Consider the following 11,663-nt stretch of genomic DNA (forward strand, 5'->3'; position numbering starts at 1 on the left):
GACTCTTAGCTGTGGATCACTCGGCTTGCGCATCGATGAAGAACGCAGCTAGCTGCGAGAATTTGTGTGAATTGCAGGACACATTGATCATCGACACTTCGAACGCACCTTGCGGCCCCCGGGTTCCTCCCGGGGCCGCGCCTGTCTGAGGGTCGCTCCTCCGTCGGTCGCCCACCAGGGCGCTGCTGGGGCGCTCGCAGGGGCCCGACCTCCCGGCCGGGGGCGGCGAGGGGAAGGCGGAGGAGGCGGCGGCGGACCTCCGAGCCTGTCCCCCCGCTCCCCCGCCCCCCCGGGCCCCTTCGTCCCCCGAAGTCCAGACCCCTTCCGCCGGGGTCCCCGTCCTCCCCAGAGGGCCCGTCTCCCCACCACCCGTGGGGGGGCTGCGCGGCTGTCTGTTGCCTAGCCATACAGGGCTGCCCGGCGCGGTCCCCCCTTCCCGGGGGGAGACGGCCCACCCTCCGGGGCCCGGCACGGGGCTGCCCCACCCTCTCCGACTCCGACCTCAGATCAGACGCGGCGACCCGCTGAATTTAAGCATATTACTAAGCGGAGGAAAAGAAACTAACCAGGATTCCCTCAGTAACGGTGAGTGAAGAGGGAAGAGCCCAGCGCCGAATCCTATAATTTTTATTTATTTTTTTCTGTAGAAACCCTAGAGAATAAAATAGTGGTTGTTGCAATATTTTATATAACACTGTATTTTCAAAAGCAATTTTTTTAAAAAAAATTACTTTAATTAATTAAAGAAAAAAAAAAAAAAACTAACCAGTAAAGTTAGCCCATTTTTTTATTTTATTTTTTGTATAATGTGAAAGATTTTATGTCGTGAGAATCGTGATCTTTTTTTTTCTAAGCAAAAAAAAAATGGTGATCCTCATTTTGGCCAGAATCGTGCTGCTCTATAATATAGTGTTTTTTTATTTTGTTTTTGGGGTTTAATACAACTTTAATTCCTGATGACGGGATGTACTCCGGAGGGAGAACTGGGACCGTTTCATATTAGCGGGGAGGGACGGAGTTCACCTCTGTTGGTGGCAGTTATAATACGGAACGGGGGTGGGGGGGGGGGGGGGGGGGGAATTTATGAGCGGCTTCTGAATTAATTTCAGACACTTGTTATGACAGATGCTCGGCCGCCCAGACATTCGATTCGAATTCTGACATGTCTTTCGCGGCCACACCTTGCAGCAGGCAACGGGGAAAAAAAAGGAATGAATTCAGCTGATCCGGTTACATGATATTAATGATTCGTCCGCCGGCCGTCTCCAGACCTCGGAGGTGAACTTTGGAGCGCTTGTTATCTTGGAGCCGCTCCGCTCCGGTGGAAGAGCAACAGGAAGCGTTTAGTAAGAGGGTAATGATAGCCCTGAACTAATAGGAAAACTCTCATCTTGGCAAGCGCGTCGACGTCTGAGCCCCGCGAGGGACCCCACAGCGCCGCCTGCATGTGTGGGAATCTGCAACTGCCTGCATGTGTGGGAATCTGCAACCGCCTGCATGTGTGGGAATCTGCAACCGCCTGCATGTGTGGGAATCTGCAACCGCCTGCATGTGTGGGAATCTGCAACCGCCTGCATGTGTGGGAATCTGCAACCGCCTGCATGTGTGGGAATCTGCAACCGCCTGCATGTGTGGGAATCTGCAACCGCCTGCATGTGTGGGAATCTGCAACCGCCTGCATGTGTGGGAATCTGTAACTGCCTGCATGTGTGGGAATCTGCAACCGCCTACATGTGTGGGAATCTGCAACCGCCTGCATTTGTGGGAATCTGGCAACTAATCCAAGAAACACACACTCTGCCCCCCCCCCCCCCCCGATATTCTCTTCTTATAATCTCAATTGCATCAACATGTACGTTATGTCACTGATTGACGAGTCGGACGGGGGGGGTGGGGGGGCGGCGTTCTCCGATGTATCGCGGTTTCCTCTTGCGGCAGGCGCGCGATAAACCCGAAAAGGGCAAAAGACGAACTTGTAATGCCCCATACACGCGGTCGTAAATTCCGAGGGAAAAAGTCTAATCGGATTATGTTGTCGGGAAAATCCGATCGTGTGTAGGCTCTATCGGACTTTTTCGGCGGAAAAAGTTTTGCCGCGTACACACGATTGGAATTCCAGCCAGAAAAAGACCGATGAGAGCTTTTCATCGGAAAATGCAACCGTGTGTACGCTCCATCGGAATTTAGCTGTCTGCATTCCCGCCAGCCAAAAACTGACGGCAGGTTCTCAATTTTCCAGACGGAAAAAAAAATTCCAATCGTGTGTATGCAATTCCGACACGGCAAAACTCACGCATGCTCAGATTCAACTACGAAGCGGAAGCTATTGGCTACTGGCTATTGAACTTCCCTTTTATAGTCCCGTCGTACGTGTTGTACGCCACCGCGTTCTAAACGATCGGAATTTGGTGTGACCGTGTGTAGGCAAGATAGCTTGAGCGGAATTCCGTCGGGAAAACCATCAGAGCTTCTTCCAACGAGAATTCCGATCGTGTGTACGCGGCATTTGAGAGCTGGATCTAAACTTTTCCGATGACAAAATCCAATCGGACCTTTTTTCCGATCGTGAGTAGTAGAATTCCGACGCACAAAGTGCCACGCATGCTCAGAAAAAATATTTGGAGATGAAAGCTATTGGATACTGGCCTCTGCGTAGTCCAGCCGTACGCGTTTTACATCACCGCGTTCAGAACGATTGGGTTTTCCGACAACTTTGTGCGGTCGGGTGTATGCAACACAAGTTTCGTCCAAAATCCGTCGGAAAAAATTACCACGGATTTTGTGGTCGGAATGTCCGATCGTGTGTACGAGGCGTAAGAGATTTCATCGAGAGAACTTGTTTTGTTGAGGGATCCTTTCCAGATTTTTCTCTCTAGGTGGAATTTGTGCTGTTTGCGGCGAAGAAAATAGCGCAGGGGGGGAGGGGCTTTATTTTTCTGGTCGCCTCTCTGAAATACAGAATAAGGCCCAGTTCGCCGTCTCCAATATCAAAGTGCACAGAAAACGCGCCCTTTTTCACACATCGAAAGAAACGCGCTGCAAACACCGATTGCTTTTTGCGCTGCATCAGCGGCTTCCGTTTCCTCCCTCCTCCTCGGCAGCCGAATGGGCGTCTTTTCTTTTTGGCCAATCAGGAAACCGGGTCTCAGACCTGCTTCTGATTGGCCAGATTGAGGATCGGTGTTACAACGGCAAATATTAATTCGCTGTTGTAACACATGGGTGGGCTCATGGCTCGATGCTCTGCGCTCCGAGCCCACCCTATTTTGAAGCTTAATGGCAGAAAATGGAAAAAAGGACGGCCGTATTCCAAAATAATGCCTTTATTGAATAGAGATGAATCCATACATGAGTCAGAGACACAGGTCCAGATGACAGCTCACGCATTTCGTACCGTTAAAGGCGCTTAATCGGCATCAGCTATGATTAAGCACCTTTAACGGTGTGAAACGCGTCAGTTGTCATCTGGACCTGTGTCTCTGATTCATGTATGGATTAAGCTTTATTCAATGAAGGCATTATTTTGGAGTGCGGCCGTCCTTTTTTCCATTTTCTGCCATTTGACTTTGCTGAGCCGGCACCCTTCATCTCCTACTACTAGGACGGTGTGAACACAAGCAATACCACCTGGAGTGGTAATTACCTTGATTTTCTATTTTGAAGCCTGTTAGAGCCTCTGGCTCTAATCAGGTGCTTCAAAAAAACAACCCCCAACACTGCGCCATGTGTCCGCCAATTCAGGTGCCCGGCGTCCTGAAAGGGTGCGGACACATGAATAAGGGGGCGGCCGCGGCGGCTGTGAATAGATTCATGCTATGCTATGAATCTATCCGTTAACCATATGGGGGGGATGGCATGGATAAAGGGGGCAGCACCCAGGCACACCTAATGGACAGGCAGCCACTGATTGAACCCTACGGACTAAGACTGGGATGCCAGTAAAGTTTATGTGCGTGTAAAGGCAAGCGTCCCGATACTTTTGACAATATCATGTATGTGCAAAATCAAAGACTAGCACTAACACAGCAGTGTTTTTTTTTTTTTTTACTCTGTGAAGGGTTCGGACCCCCCTATTCCCCACTTATCTACGCCCCCGTCCACTAATGATTCTAAAATCGAAATGGATGTTCTTTTGAACAAAATTCTGGGGTATAGCCAGCTTTTGCTGGGAGGAGTAAGGAAGATCAGTGGAAGATCTAAAGTCGTCACATAAGCTCCCTCCCTCCAACTCTATTTATCATCTCTGGATGGTCAGGTCATAGCAGATTGTGGCGGTTTGGTCTTCTTGAAGATGGTTTACGTCTGGTGTTTTGGGGAAAACAGTGGGAGCCTACCTTTGGCATGGTGTCCTCTAGTTGGTCCAGTCAACCCATAGTGACCGGGTAGTCGAAGACCAGAACTTGTCTGAGATAGTCTCCAAAGCAGTGTTTTTTCTTGGATGTGGGTATAACTTTTATGCCGCGTACACACGATCAGATTGTCCGGCGTACTTAGTCCGCCGAAAACGCATTTCAGCGGACAATTCGATCGTGTGTGGGCTTCAGCGGACTTTTCCAGCGTGAAGTCCGGCGGACTAAGAAAGTATTTTTGCACTCCAATCTTCCCGTCGGACTTGGGTTTCAGCGGACAATACGTTCGTCAGTATGCTAGTCCGGCGGACTAAGAATGATGCATGCTCAGAAGGTACGAAAAAGGAAGCTATTGGCTACTGGCTATTGAACTTCCTTTTTCTAGTCCCGTCGTACGTGCTGTACGTCATCGCGCTAGCAAACGCCGGACTTTCTGTGTGTCCGTGTGTGGCCAAGTCCGTTCGGTAGAAAGTCCGCCAGACTATCCGCCGGATTGTATGTCGGACTAAGTACGCCAGACAATTCGATCGTGTGTACGCGGAATTAGCTTACTTTTACCATATACACAAGGTTTGTGATATGGTTGTATGGTACCTTCGAGAACCTGCAACCTGACATCAATGTATATATTTTTTTTTTAATCCAGATTTATCACTTTCTTCATTAATCCCCCATGTCCGCCGCGGGGGGGGGGGGGGGGGGGACCTTTTGTGGCTGATGTATTTTCTTGGTCATAGAGTCATTGGTAAGCAGTTATGCCCATTATTTTGTTTTGCTGTTTTGTTGTATCCATTGTATATGCTGTTTTATATATCATTCAGATGTATATATTTCTTATGACCGTTGATCTATACCATTTATCTTTATAGATTTATCCTCCCGAAGAAGCGGTCCTATGATCATGAATAATAAGTGAACATACTCTTTAACCAGTTATCAGTCCTGAAGTCTACATGTATTGTATTGCTGTATTGACCTTCCTCTATTGTTTTGATAATTAATGTTGTGATTTATGTTTTTATATGTAAAAAAAATATATATTTTTTGGTATTCAAACTCTGTGGTTGGTGCCGAGAGGCCATTGTTTTGGAGGCCAAAGTAGACAGCTTAAGCAACTGTCCCTATTTCCCTCCTTCCTCTCCCCCTATATTTACTGTTCTGGATAATGGTACCTTTCAAATTTTAATTGAGCTCTCATAATGATTGAGGATAATTTATAATCTATGTTTGTTATTCTAGTAAAAAAAGCTTTAATGTCACTTTAATGTGTTAAAGCAGGGGTGTCAAACCCGATTCTGATTGTTAGCCCCATCAGCATTATGACGGCCAGTTGTATGTGTAAGACTAGAAGTCAAATGTCCAGAGCACCCCACCATCAGTAGTCAAGAGTCCCCCACTATCCCTTACATCACAGTGCACCCTCTTCACCTTATACTGCAACTGGGGAGAAGCTGTGGATGGGGGGGAGGGGCAACAAACAAACCTCCCCCCCCTCACTTGCACCACTGACACCCGACCAATGTCCCAAACCAAACCCCTCCCCCCGCGCGGGTGACAATGGATGGTAATGCGGCCTTACCTTAGGAGATGAGGGCCGGGGTTTCTCCTCCCGGCTCCCGGGGCTTCTCCTCCCAGTAGAACAGACAGGCTTGTCCTCCCGACCGAACAAGAAGGGGGTCCCAAAGACTCCCTGACCAATAGGGTCCCAGGATCCGCTTCCCCATTGGTCGGGAGGCGAATCAGGAAGACAATTTTAATTTGCTATTGTCACACAACTGGGTGGGCTCAGGGTGCGGTGCTCTGCGCTCTGAGCCTACCCTTTTTTGAAGCCAATTAGAGCCTCAGGCTCTTATCATGTGCTTCAAAAAAAAAAACCCCCATTGAAATCCATGCGTCCGGTGCCCTACATGTAGATTAGGGGGACGGGCGCATATAGATCAGACCAAAATGAGGGACAAATGAGGAGCAATGAGGGACAAATGAGGAGGAAAGAGGGACATTGCTCCAAATCAGGGACAGTCCCTCGAAATCAGGGACAGTTGGGAGATATGGAGGGGAGGGAGATGCCGCAGCTGCAGGAAAGGTGTGAGGGCCACATGAAATGGCGTGGAGGGCCGCATTCGGCCTTGTGTTTGACGCATATGTGTTAAAATATCTAGGAGATTTTGAGGGACATATCTTTGGTGAGCATTTGTATTATAACAGGGGAATGAGGAAGCGCCACTTTTATTGTTTTTAAATATGCTGGTTGGGTAAATTTCATGAACGCATGGAGAGATATATTTTGAACCCATAGAACAATCAGGAACAGCCCATAAATCAAGAGGTTGCACACTTCATTTTGACGTGCTTTTTTCGAGTAGGCAGAGAGAAGTTTTATTAGAATTGTAAAGTTTTATAAAAGTTTCATCTCCTGTGCTTCCTGCAGGATTGGATTCGCAGTCCTCCCCGGGTCTTTGAAGTGCTCTATAATCTCCAGATGCTCGCACCATGGGTTCTCAGGATGGAGGGGTATGGGGGGGGGGGGGGATAAGGATTGGTTACATCTAAACGCAGGTTATAAAGATAATTTATTGTAACCTCTTCAGTTTAGATACACAGGTAGTAAAAGATGAAGTCAGCCATGAAAAGATTAATTGTATTGCCGATCGTGGTTTGAAGGTTGTGGAGCGTTGTTGAGGTGGGAGAGATCAGTGCAATTGTAATGCTTTCAGAACTGGTTGCTTCAATTATATTTTTAATGTAGTGACTCCAATTGGGAACCCAAGTTTAATTTGCTATATATATATATATATATACAGTAGAAAAGATGTAGCTGGATAGCCGCACTCCGAATTATTCAACTTTATTTCAAAAATGTAATTAAAATCATAGCATCTAGGCTGGTAAACAGACTAACTGCACAGCCGCTGACATGTTTCACACCGAACAGGGTGCTTAGTCATAGCTGAGCAGTTAGTCTGTTTACCAGCCTAGATGCTATGATTTTAATTACATTTTTTAAATAAAGTTGAATAATTCGGAGTGCGGCTATCCAGCTACATCTTTTCTACTTCAGTTCCTGTTGCAAACAGAGCCAGCACCCTGTGGGATTGTGGAGACAGCTGTTTTGGGAGAAGTCATTACCTTAGAGCGGTAATTTTGTATATATATATATGGTCACTCAAGACCTGCATAGAAAAGTTGGGTTCCAATTTAAAAAAAAAAATGAAAAAATGGATTTGAAACACTTTTGGATTGTGTAGAAGGCTTAGAACCTCTGGCAGATTTATATTGATGGGTACATGAACAAGAGGCGCTAGATCTTCTATCATCAATATCAAAGGACCGGACCATGGATAAGGGGTAGTCATGTGCTATTCGTTTAGTTCCAAATTCGTTTTTTTTATTCAGAATATTTCAATTTTCGAATTTCCGAATTTCAAATTTCTGAATTTTGGATTTACGCATTTCTGAATTTACGCATTCTCGAATTGCGAATTGTTAGATTTTTGGAAATTCTGAAATTCAAACAATCGAAAATCTGAAAAATGAAAGGAAATCAGTAAAATTCGGAATAATAACTAATTCATAATTCCAAATACCGTATATACTCGAGTATAAGCCGAGATTTTCAGCCTCTTTTTTGAGGCTGAAAGTGCCCCCCTCGGCTTATACTCGAGTCATCGCTGTCTGCCCGCTCGATCAGCGTGTCGAGCAGACAGACAGCGGCCATTCTATGATTCAAAAGCCGCGCCTCCGGCTCCGCCTTCGCCTGTGATAGGCGGAACACTGAATTTCCCAGCAGCCTGTGTTCCGCCTATCACGGACGTCGTATCATCCTCGTACTACGGACGAGGATGATACGACATCCGTGATAGACGGAACACAGGCTGCTGGGAAATTCAGTGTTCCGCCTATCACAGGCGAAGGAGGAGGCGCGGCTTTTGAATTTTACAATGGCCGCCGACGAAGAGGGCACGGGACGGAGGCAAGGCAAGGCACGGGACGGGACGGGACGGGACGGGACGAAGGCAAGGCACGACACGGGACGGAGGCTCGGGACAAAGGCTCGGGACACAGGTAGGCTGGACACACACACACACACACACACACACACACACACACACACACACACACACACACGGATGGAGACACACACACACGGATGGATGGATGGATGGAGACACACACACACACAGGGATGGATGGATACACACACACACAGGGATGGATGGATGGATGGAGACACACACACACAGGGATGGATGGATGGATGGATGGAGACACACACACACAGGGATGGATGGATGGATGGATGGAGACACACACACACAGGGATGGATGGATGGATGGACACACACACACACAGGGATGGATGGACGGACACACAGGGATGGACGGACACACAGGGATGGACGGACACACAGGGATGGACGGACACACACACAGGGATGGACAGGCATGTCTCACCCTCGGCTTATACACGAGTCAATAAGTTTGCCAGTTTTTTTGGGGGTAAATTGGGGGCCTCGGCTTATATTCGGGTCGGCCTATACTCGAGTATATACGGTATTCTGGAATTTGTCATTCCGAAAATTCTGAATTTCGCAAATTCAAAATTCAGAAATGTGAAATTTTTGACATTTCAAAATTCGGAAATTCAGAAATTTGGAAATCCGAAAATTCGAAATTTGGAAATTCAGAAAATTTGAAGAAAAATCGGAAATTCGAAAATGTGAAAAATGCGGAAGTTAGAAAATGTGAAAATCCAAATTTTAGATTTCCGAATTTTTGTTTTTCCCAATTTCAGAATTTTCGAATTCCAGAAAAAAGCAAAAAAACGAATGAAACGAAAACAAACACTTTTTTTTTGTCAGTGCACATGTCTAATTTGGGTACCACCAGTCCTCCTGTGTGGAGCCAAGCCCAGCAGGGGGAATCATATGTGGGCAGAGAGGGCGATTGGCAGCTGAAAGCCAACTTCTTCTATTTTCCCTCCCACTGGCTTTCAGCTGCTGCAGAGAGAGCCATGCAGGGGATCAGTTCCAGTAATTGCCCCCCCCCCCCACCCCGCCCTACCAATCACCCTCACGCCGCACCATACATTTCTGCCCAGCCCTCCCCCCAGTGCTGCCAGCTTCCCTCCTCTCCTTCCTGCTGGCAGCTGCAAGCACACAATAGGATCCTTTAGGATGGACAGTGGGAAGAGGGTCCAGGAAATATGTCATATTTACCAGCCCCTTCCTTTCTTGAATGAACACAATGAGTGATTGGTATCAAACACTCACTGTGTTCATTCTGAATTGAACCATAGTAATTGTGTTTATTTTGAGGGGGGCCCTGTCCGGTTGGCTTTATAGGGCCGTCGTCTAAGGATAAGGTTTGGGTTTGGCCCAATGCAGGGTACAACCCAATCTTTGTATGTTCGGTGTTTGCGGAACTAGCCAAACTATTTGGATGGTTCACCAGCCCAAATTTACTACTGCCAATAAATACTTCCCGCCGCGCACTCTGCACAGCACTGTTGGTTGCTTAGATGCCAACAAAATGAAAATAACTGCTTTTGTTTGGAAATTTCTTGTCTATCAGCTGTGAAAATAACTGATTTTAACCACTTTCAGACCGGACCATTTTGCTGGCTTAAGACCAGACCACTTTTTGCGATTTGGCACTGCGTCGCTTTAACTGACAATTGCGCGGTCGTGCGACGTGGCTTCCAAACAAAATTGACGTCCTTTTTTTTCCCACAAATAGAGCTTTCTTTTGGTGGTATTTGATCACCTCTGTGGTGTTTATTTTTTGCGCTATAAACAAAAATAGAGCGACAATTTTGAAAAAAACTAATTTTTTTTTACTTTTTTGTTATAATCAATATCCCCAAAAATATATATAAAAATTTTTTTTCCCTCAGTTTAGGCCGATACGTATTCTTTTACATATTTTTGGAAAAAAAAATCACAATAAGCGATTATTGATTGGTTTTCGGAAAAGTTATAGCGTTTACATAATTGGGGATAGTTTTAATAATTTTTTTTTACTAGTAATGGCGGTGATCAGCGATTTTTATTGTGACTGCAACATTATGGCGGACACATCGGACATTTTTGACACATTTATGGGACCATTGTCATTTATACAGCAATCAGTGCTATACAAATGCACTGATTCCTGTATAAATGACACTGGCAGTGAAGGGGTTAACCGGGTAGTGGCAGTGTAGGGGTTAAGTGTTCCTAGGGGTGTGTTACTAACTGTTGAGGGCTGGGCTTTCATTTAGTGAACACTGATCTGTGCTCCAATCAAATGGAGCAGAGATCAGCGTCACTCATTGCTAGGCAGAACGGGGAGACGCTATTTACAACGGTATCCCCGCGGCGATCGAGTCCACGGGACCCGCGACTGGACTCACGGGGGTCCCGACCGGCACATGAGCGCGCCGCCGGCGGCGCGCACGCGATGGCAGGGCGGCATATAAAAATACCTGTACGTCAATATGCCTGCCCGTGCCATTCTGCCGACGTACATCGGCGTGCGCCGGTCGGGAACTGGTTAAAGATTTGGTGCCCATTGACTTCAGTAGGGTTGGGATTAACATTGGAACCTGGGAGCAGTTGGGCAAATGTCCTGCAAACCAAACCTGGTTACACTCATCTCTACCCTATTAAAGCGGAGTGCCACCCAAAAGTGGAACTTCCGCTTTAAGGCCTCCTCCCTAGTTGATGTTTGTGAAACTGAGCGTTTGGGGAGGGGGGTGGGGCAAATACCCGGTTTTAACAGGTACCCGCTGCCATTCCTGTTCCAGGTGCCTTAGGAAGAGGATGTTCTCCTCCCCCCCCCCCCCTCTCTTATGAAGTCTTCTGGGACACAGGACAGGTCATAGAATTCGGGACCAGTCACGGAGCGCAGCGCCGCTCGCGTGAATGCGCAGTGGGCATCCGGCTGTGGAGCCGCCAGCTCTCATAGCCGGGTGCCCATAGTAGAGATGCCGGCAATGCCGAGGGTAGAGAGAGGCAGAAAACTGCTGGGGTGAGGGCACAGCTGGATTGTGAGATGGGTGAGGGTGTGTTTATTAAATGTCAGCAGCTTCAATTCAACTTCCTCAGATCCGTGCTATAGCCAAATGACGGCTACAGCGCGGACCTGCTTTGCCGGGACTACGTCTATTGACATCTCCCCGTGCCCGAGCGGCCTGCGCGCCCCCTGCAGGGCGTGCACAGCGTGCTCTGTGATCAGCGAGTCTAAGAGACTCGCTGGATGACAGATCGGAGTAAGGGGTCCATCCCGACCCTTTACCACGTGATCAGCTGTCAGCCAATGACAGCTGATCATGTG

At 47.5% G+C, this 11,663-nt stretch overlaps 1 non-coding gene across 1 annotated transcript; it reads left to right on the forward strand.

The window, feature by feature from the left end:
• Positions 1–155, forward strand: LOC143999714 (5.8S ribosomal RNA). The gene has a single exon (XR_013278129.1). It is a non-coding gene; the product is annotated as a 5.8S ribosomal RNA (ribosomal RNA).
• The last annotated feature ends 11,508 nt before the right edge of the window (positions 156–11,663 follow it).

The sequence above is a fragment of the Lithobates pipiens genome, unplaced genomic scaffold, assembly GCF_037356315.1.
Source record: "Lithobates pipiens isolate NorthernLeopardFrog02 unplaced genomic scaffold, aLitPip1_a1.2 Scaffold_19, whole genome shotgun sequence".
Taxonomy (NCBI): Eukaryota; Metazoa; Chordata; class Amphibia; order Anura; family Ranidae; genus Lithobates; species Lithobates pipiens.